The sequence below is a fragment of the Glycine max genome, chromosome 10 (assembly GCF_000004515.6).
Source record: "Glycine max cultivar Williams 82 chromosome 10, Glycine_max_v4.0, whole genome shotgun sequence".
Taxonomy (NCBI): domain Eukaryota; kingdom Viridiplantae; phylum Streptophyta; class Magnoliopsida; order Fabales; family Fabaceae; genus Glycine; species Glycine max.
Window position 1 is genome coordinate 2960120 of NC_038246.2, and position 8744 is coordinate 2968863.

An 8744-nucleotide genomic window follows, 5' to 3' on the forward strand; every position below is an offset into this window, starting at 1 on the left:
ATTGATTGCTTCTTTTTCTTTTTTTAGATTCTGAGTCTATCATTTAAAAGATGGTTAAAAATTTGTTAGTGGAAAATTTTGAAACTTAATTCATCTCTCTCTTAAGTTATTGAGGTCACTTATCCAACAAATCACTTTGGATAATGCTTAAAATGAGCAAATCAATTTTTACATAAATAGATGAAACCTTATGTAATTAAACTTGTAACTAATTAAACTAATCTATATCTCTAATACTTTAACTTTGTAAAAAGGTTAGAGTACCGTTCCATTATACTCTATTTCAATATATTTCTTTGCTTATAGGAAAAAAAAACTTGTTATAGGCTCGCTTTATTTTGAATTATTTGTTGTTTAAACTAATATAAAAACAAATAATTAAGAAAAGTATTAATTATATGAATTATTATAAAAATAAATAATTTTTTATTGTATAAAATGATAACACTCACTAAAAGAATAAATAATAATATTTATTAAAATACATTTACTAAAAAGTTAGAATATATATAATTATGAATTAAAATATTTATATAATATATCAATACTTTTTTAAAAAAAAATCATAATAATTTTTTATTTTATAAAATGATAACTTAAAAGAAAACAAAGCAAAACTTCTAAAAATGTAAGTTGAAAATGAGGGAATAATACGTTCTTAATTACCTATACATACATACGAACGCATTCAATAATATGAATAATACAAACTAGTGTGATATATTTTTTTAATAGAAAATCATTTATATAATTTAAATAATGTAAATTTGTTAATTAATTTAGTTTAAAGGTAATTATTTTATTTATAGAAATATTTGATGAATTAAATTGTCAGTGATTTGTATGTATAAAATAGCAGGTGTCGTTCTATGTGGATACGTCAGCATGCAACAAGACGTGTGAGTGTGATATGTGAGATTCAATATCCGTGGATTAGCATGCAATATAGAGCATGGAACAAATCAACGATTATCGTTTGACTTTCGGATTTTGAAAGCAAGAAAAAAGGTTTTCTTTTCAACGGGCAGGGAGAAATATTTAATTATATTTTAGATAATTTCCGTCCCTTACTACGGCTTAATTGGTTGAAAAGCCATAATTAATGTGTGGTTCGGGGGATTTAGAATTAATTATGTATAATAAAATGGAAACATAAGTATAGTATTTGAGTTTATCAGGCATTTTAACGTATAAATCATGGTATACTTATCTACACAAGTCGTGTTCATGTTCGGTGTGTCTAAGGTTTTTAAGTGTTTGAATTTTGATTCGTTCAATTCTCAATTCAACCTTCGAGTTCAAAACCGTGCATATTGCCGAGTCAAGCAAAACGAGTTTTAAAAACCACTGGAGGTTTCGGTCTAGACACAATCCCCCCAATTGCAAAACTAACCCTTATATATATATATATATATGCATGATTTCACCACCATCCCCACTTAAAATCTTCAGCATCAGTTCTAGCAAAGAAAGTTGTTCAAAATTAAAGAGGCACATTGTACGTTATTTAGACGTGCATATACATAAATTGAAGAGCATTGTTATTTTTATTTGGTTGCATTATATATAGTGAGATAACGGGCATGGCTAATTTCTCTAGGAGGATCCTCTTCATGGTTTTAGTGATCATCTTCATCATTATGGTTGCTTTGTCTCAACGTGGAGAAGGTTGCAGGCCTTTGCATGACGATGAACAAGGTTCTGGGGAATTTGATGGGCTTTTGTTGCAATTCCTTCCACGTGGTCCTTTGAAGCCTTCAGCACCCGATCCAATTCACCCCTAAACCTAGGTTGCAATTCTGGCAATGAAACCATACGATCGAGAAGTTATTATACACCAAGGCCAATACATTATTTTAACTAATTTGTAGATGTTTCAATAATATTGATCACTCATGCAACTATTATATATTTTCCCTTACAAAGATTCTTTTGTTCGGATTTTTCTTCCGATGATAAGTTCACATTTTGAATATGTAATAAAATCTTAACCCAATAAACATGTGATATTGATTCAAACTCCGTGTATTCATCCAAGCGTTCTATTCTCAATTTGTATATTTTGATCTTAAATTACTTCTTTTGATTTGATTGTTTTTCTATTACAAATTAATGAAGCTTAAAGCCAATGTCAATTTTGCATGCATTAAAAAGGGGATCATTCTTATTCTCACTTTAGAGTGTATATAAAGCAGAGAGCTATTTTTTTGTCCTAATTAAATTTTAATGGTTGAGATCTTTACAATTTATTAATATATATTAATAATAAAATAGCCTCACTCACTGCCCCACACTACGTTTTTCATTCCATGGAGCATCGTTTAAACATGACACTGAAAAATTAACTAACTATTAGGATGCTAAAGAATCAAGCTCAGCAACGTAAGTGCAAGAAAAGAACCAAATTGAAAACCTCAGCATTTTCCAAAAAATATATACAACCGCAACTTTTTCTTCCAACTTCAACAAGAACTGCAAGCTTCAGATTAATAAAGCCTGCAGGGAAATTAGGGTTCCCCAAATAGGAGAAATCAGCCTTTAAGAGTCATTTTTTTCCTTCTTTCATTCCTATTATTCTTCTCCTCTCCCCATCATTTCCTTGTAATGGTAAAACATTTCATAATAATGAGAGACTAAATCTTTCATTGTTGGGAGTCTAACAACCAAACGATCGTAGTATAATTTCATTCATACTATCTATTTAATGTTATTTTAATTATTATTATCTCTTTTCTGTATTTAATTTATTGATTATTATCTGATTACTCATATTCATGATATGTTTTAAGAATTTAGACATTGAGAAATGTTATTCTCTTAAGAACGGAAAGTGCATATAAATGATTCATATCTAACGATAGAATGATATTGTTTAGCCTATTCTATGTATCTATGTTCGTAATGCAATTTAACTAATTTATTCTCCTAAGGGATTAAGAGATTAGGTAAATTAGATTCTTTCACTTGAAAGATCATGGTTAGAGTACATGAGTATATATGAGTGATAATTGGAATAATATTAAATAGAAAAAAAATCATTAACATTACGTCAACAATAGTTTTTGTAAACTATGTCTTAATATATTCGTATTCTGAATTAACTTTCGCATCACACCCCCAAAGTGTTTGTTTTTTCTTGCTATTGCGGTTTTAGATCATTAATTTATTTTTATATCTATTTTAGTTTAATTTTTTATCTCTCAAATCTTTAATTCAATTTATTAATTACTTGTAAATTAGAAATACATCAATCTAAGCATAAATAAAATTCCTATGAACTCAACATTCGATTTCCATTCTAATTTATTACTTAAAACAATTTGATAAACTTGCCAATCATCCTCGAGCGTCCATACACAACAAATTCTAATGCTATAAACTCATTTCTTTCAATTTTCAACTGTCACACACACAAATATATATATATATATATATATATATATATATATATATATATATATATATATATATATATATATAATTGAATCTAAAAAATTTTTTTTTTTGGGTTTACTAGCTGGGAACAGCCTAAGCAAAAATGCTTGGTTTCCCGAGCCAATTAAATAGTCTGTTTGCTATCCTTATTTAATTCAGTTATTGCAACAGAAGTTGTGAGAATCATTTATTGAAATATTAAGACATTAAGAATATCCAAAACTTAATATTATTTTTATTTTTATTTATATGGCTCAATTAATAAAATTTATTAAAATTAAAAAATAGTTAATTTAATTGATAACAATAAATTTATCTTAAGTTTATATATTTTTTTAATTATTAATATTCTTTTTTCTACTTATTTATCAATACGTTTTTTTCTATTTTAATGAAGGATATTTATAATCTAAAAATAATTAATTTAAAGAAAATTATAAATTAAATCTTATAAAATAAAATAAACATTATTTTAAATTTAAATCTTATAAATAAGAATTGAGAGAGTTTCATATAAAAGGGATATATACCTCAACTATGCAATGGTTATTCTTGATACAAAGTTTTCAAACAATACATAGGATTCATAGACCATTCATAAAAATTAAGAAAAGCATAATCCCTTCACTTTTGCCTAACCATATATAATCTTAATTTTATGACATCCAACACAAGATACATAATATTGTTTGTATGTCGTTATATAGTATGTTTATTTCTTTCTTTTTGTCACATTAATATTTATTACATTTATTACTTTTTTCTGTTATATTTTTTTTCTCTTGTATATTAATATATGAAGTATCCATTTAACATTTTCCTTTTTTAATCAACCAAATAGCCTACAGCATAAGGGAATACTGATAAATCAATTGATCTCCCAATACACTGCATAACGTGATACACCCCCAAAAAGTTAATCGCGTCCAGTGGCAAATAACAAATCCGGCACCCTCCAATCATAACAAACCTGACAATATGACAAATATCATTAATATAAAAGCAACGAAAATCCCAAGTATTCTCCCAATCATAGAATGATGCATTGAACATGGTAACTTTAGCTTTTAGCTACTTCTTCCAAGAGATATAAAAGTGATATTATCCAACAACTTTTGATGACACGGTTGCTCATCCCTTAGAAATAGGGCTCATTCCTCTGTGACCTAATAGCCCATTCATGTTGTCGCTACCCACAGTGCCATTCAACATTTGCTCCTTTGGATCCCTTGGTACAACAACATGCATACCTTACGTTTATATATTAGAATATTTTAACACATTTCTCCGTAGTTTTACTCTTGATCAAATGTTAAAGAAATAAATCTTTTAATTTTATTTAAAGAAAAAAATGGGTCTTAATCCCCCCCGAAAAAAAAATACTTTACCCTGCTGGTAATGGACTTCATGCACGTAAAATAATTAAGCTATAGTTTACACACAGGGACATTAATTTTTGAAAAAGAAAATTGTAATTTCTTGAGTGTGTACGTGTGTTATTTGCTTTCAGCGGGAGCCATCAAAGTTTGACAACACATGTAGCAAGGCAGACCAAGTCGAACCCAAGTGAGAGGAATATGAGAAATATAATAACGAAGCAATGCCAGAAGAAAAATTAGAGAGGATATGAGAAAGAACTACGTGGATCCGTAAAATATATATATTGATTATAAAGAAAGAAATAAATTCAAAAAGAAAATACATATTTTTGTTATTATAAAATGAAAAGTGGGTATATAATTTTTTGGCAGTAGGTGAATAACTGCTATGTAATTTGAAATAAGAAAAACCTTAATTGTTAAAACAACACTACTGATAGGCTCGTTTTATATTAAATTATTTGTTGTTTAAAGTAATATATACATATATATTAAGAAAAATATATTAATTATGATGGAAAAATAATATTTATCAAAAAGTTAGAATACAACTATGAATTAATTATTTAAATAATAATATATCAATAAAAATATTTTTTTAAAGAAATAATCATACATTTTAATTTTATAAAATGACAATTAAAAAAAATATCTTCTAAAGATGTAAGTTGAAAAAAAGGGAATAATGTGCATACCTCTCTCTCTATATATTTATAAATAAAAGAATGAGAATGCATTGAATAATTATATAATGTATAATTAATTTAGCTTAAAGGTAATTATAGGAATTTATGGTGAACTTGATTGTAAATTATTTTGTGTAAAACAGCAGATGTGATTCTGTATGGATACGTCAGCATGCATATGTGCGATTCAATATCGGTGGATTAATTACCATGCAATATAATATAGAGCATGACAACGATATCGTTTGACTTTCGTATTTGAAAAGCAAGAGAAAAAAGGTTTTATTTTCAACTGGAGAAATATTTTATTATATTTTAGTTTCCGTCCCTTAATTACTACGTACAGCTTGCTCTTAATTTGTTGAAAATCATAGTTAATGCGTGGTTCTGGGGGTTAAAAATTAGGTATAACTATTTAAACGGAAACATAAGTATAGTGATTAGTGATTGATTCATGGTACTATTACTTGTCTACACACAACTATCGCTTTCATTTTGGTGTCCAAGGTTTATTAGTAGTTGAATTTTGATTCGTTCAATTTTCAATTCAACCCTTCAAGTTCTTCAAACCCATGCATATTGCCTAGTCAAGCAAAACGAGTTTTAAAAACCACTAGCTAGAGGATTATATGGTCAAGGCACAATCCCAATTGCAAGACTAACCCTTATATATATGCATGCAACTTCCGCCACCATCCTCACCTAAAATCTCTAGCATCAGCCATCATATCTACCAAAGAAACTTTTTCAAAATTCAAGAGCATAAATTAATTAAAGCTCTTAAGAGGCACATTGTTATTTAGACGTGCATATACATAAATTGAAGAGCATTGCTATTTTTATTTGGTTGCATTATAGTGAGATAACGGGCATGGCTAATTTCTCTATGAGGATCCTTTTCATGGTTCTAGTGATCATTTTCACCATTATGGTTGTTTATTCTCAACGTGGAGAAGGTTGCAGGCCTTTGCATGACGATGAACAAGGTGCTGGGGAATTTGATGGGCTTTTGTTGCAATTCCTTCCACGTGGTCCTTTGAAGCCTTCAGCACCCGATCCAATTCACCCCTAAACCTTCCTTCCAATGAAACGCATGCATACGAGAGAAGTTGTTCATATACCAAGAGGCCTATACATTCTTTTAATTTGTACATGTTTCACCTTTGCTTTTTTAATACTGCTCACTCATGCAATTGCAACATATGTTTCCTTCACAAAGATTCTTTAATTTGTTCAGATTCATTTTTTCGATGATAAGATCAAGTTTTTAATATGTAATAAAAATCTTAACCCAGTAAGCTAGCTCTAGGGATATATATTGATTCAAAGTCGATCACGTGTATTTGAAGATTCAATGCAATACTTTATTGTCTTATTCTTTCAAGCATTCTGTTCTCAATTTGTGTCATCAGTTCTTAAAAAAGGGATCCAACTCTTACTCTCACTTTAGAGTGTAAAGTGCGCTAATTTTAATTTCTGTAATTAAATATTATATTTTTTTTAGATTTTCAAAAATACTACTTTTAATCAATGTCTTTATTACATATAAAATAAAGGAGTATATTAAACAAGTTGAATCACTTAAAAAACATTTGATACTTTTTTATGTTTTAATATAATAAATGCAATATTAATATAAAAAATCTATTTTTAACTTATTTCCTGCCTAGCTTTTTCCTCCTTTTGGTGACATGGAAGCAAAATAAAAAATAAAAATGAGAGTGCAAGAAATTTCTCACACTTCGGACATATATATATTAGGTCTCAAATAGACCTTCATAGGGAGTTAGATTATTTACTCAACAATAAAACATGTCCTGATAATTGTTTTGTTAAGAAATGCGACATTCTTCTTTTAATACATTTTATTGACTGAAATTTAATAATAATCATAAGTTTGATTTTGATGTGTTTCACTTCTCATTGTATTATTTAAAAAGTAAAACTTATTATCATTGTATTATTTAAAAAGTAAAACTTATTAAAATTGATGATTTTTAACAAAATTCACTCAATCATGAAGAAAATATTAGAATGAGTGGCATCGCTATCATTTTTCTTGCTTTGTTACACCTGTATTGTGAATACTCTCAATTACATAAACAGTGAGATGTATATCATCTTTACACGTTAATATGATATACTTTCTTTGGTTTGAATAAGGTTAAGTATTTGAACCCAAACTTTCCAAAATTGATAGACATATAATACAAAATCCCATAAGCATAATCTATAGTTTTGTCCAAGGTTTCATCCCATTCTAATTTTGATATTAAAATACCCTACTAAAGTTTTTGTTTCTATCATAAAAATGACAAAGACTAGGCCGGACCATTTATGCAAGTGGTCCATCGTGAACCATGGCCTTCGATCGTTGGATTAGTCTCATCCATGGGCACATTCTACAATCACTGCACCAAATTATTTCTATTCCAAATTTCTCCCACCACAACTCCTGTCGTCGACCACTATTTGTTGTCGCCAAAGGTGGTGATGGTGCGCCCTCCACACCAATGATTTCTAGAGGTGAACAAAACCAATCAAACCTTACACCAATCATGAAAGCCTATAACCACAAACCCTAGGCCATGACCAAGCATGTCGGCCACCAGACCTTCACCAAGTCTTGGGGGCACTGATCACATTCTCTATTGTATCTAACGGTCGATCTAGGCTTATTTTGATCAGATTTAAGATCCAGCACAATCAAATTTGATCAATTTGGTTCGGTTCGGTTTTACAATTTTTTTTGAAATTTAACTCAATTCATTCATGAACGGTTTGGTTCGATTCGAGCCACCGAGTTATATATTTAAATTTGATTTTTTTAGAACTTCTATTTTATATCATGATTCATCCAAATATCTAATATAATTAACACAATATTATAAAATGTCTGAAAGTAGTAAAATTAATTCATTTAGTACTATCAACATAATATTCTAAAATAGACTAATACAAATTAAAATAAAATATTTTGAGATTTATATAATAGTCTGAATCACAAGTATTTCCTACAAACTATTTCTTGCAATAAGTTTTGCTACAATCACACAACTAGATTTGTTGCAATCAGATTTACTGAAACAAATGAACAAAATATGATCCCTTAATAGTATAAACATGACAAAAAATATGAAAAAAAGGTAAAACAAATAAAAATGTACCTGAAAATAACACCTTAATAAGTCCAATATTAGTAGTTCCAACACTTGGAGTCCCAATATTAACAATATTTAAAACT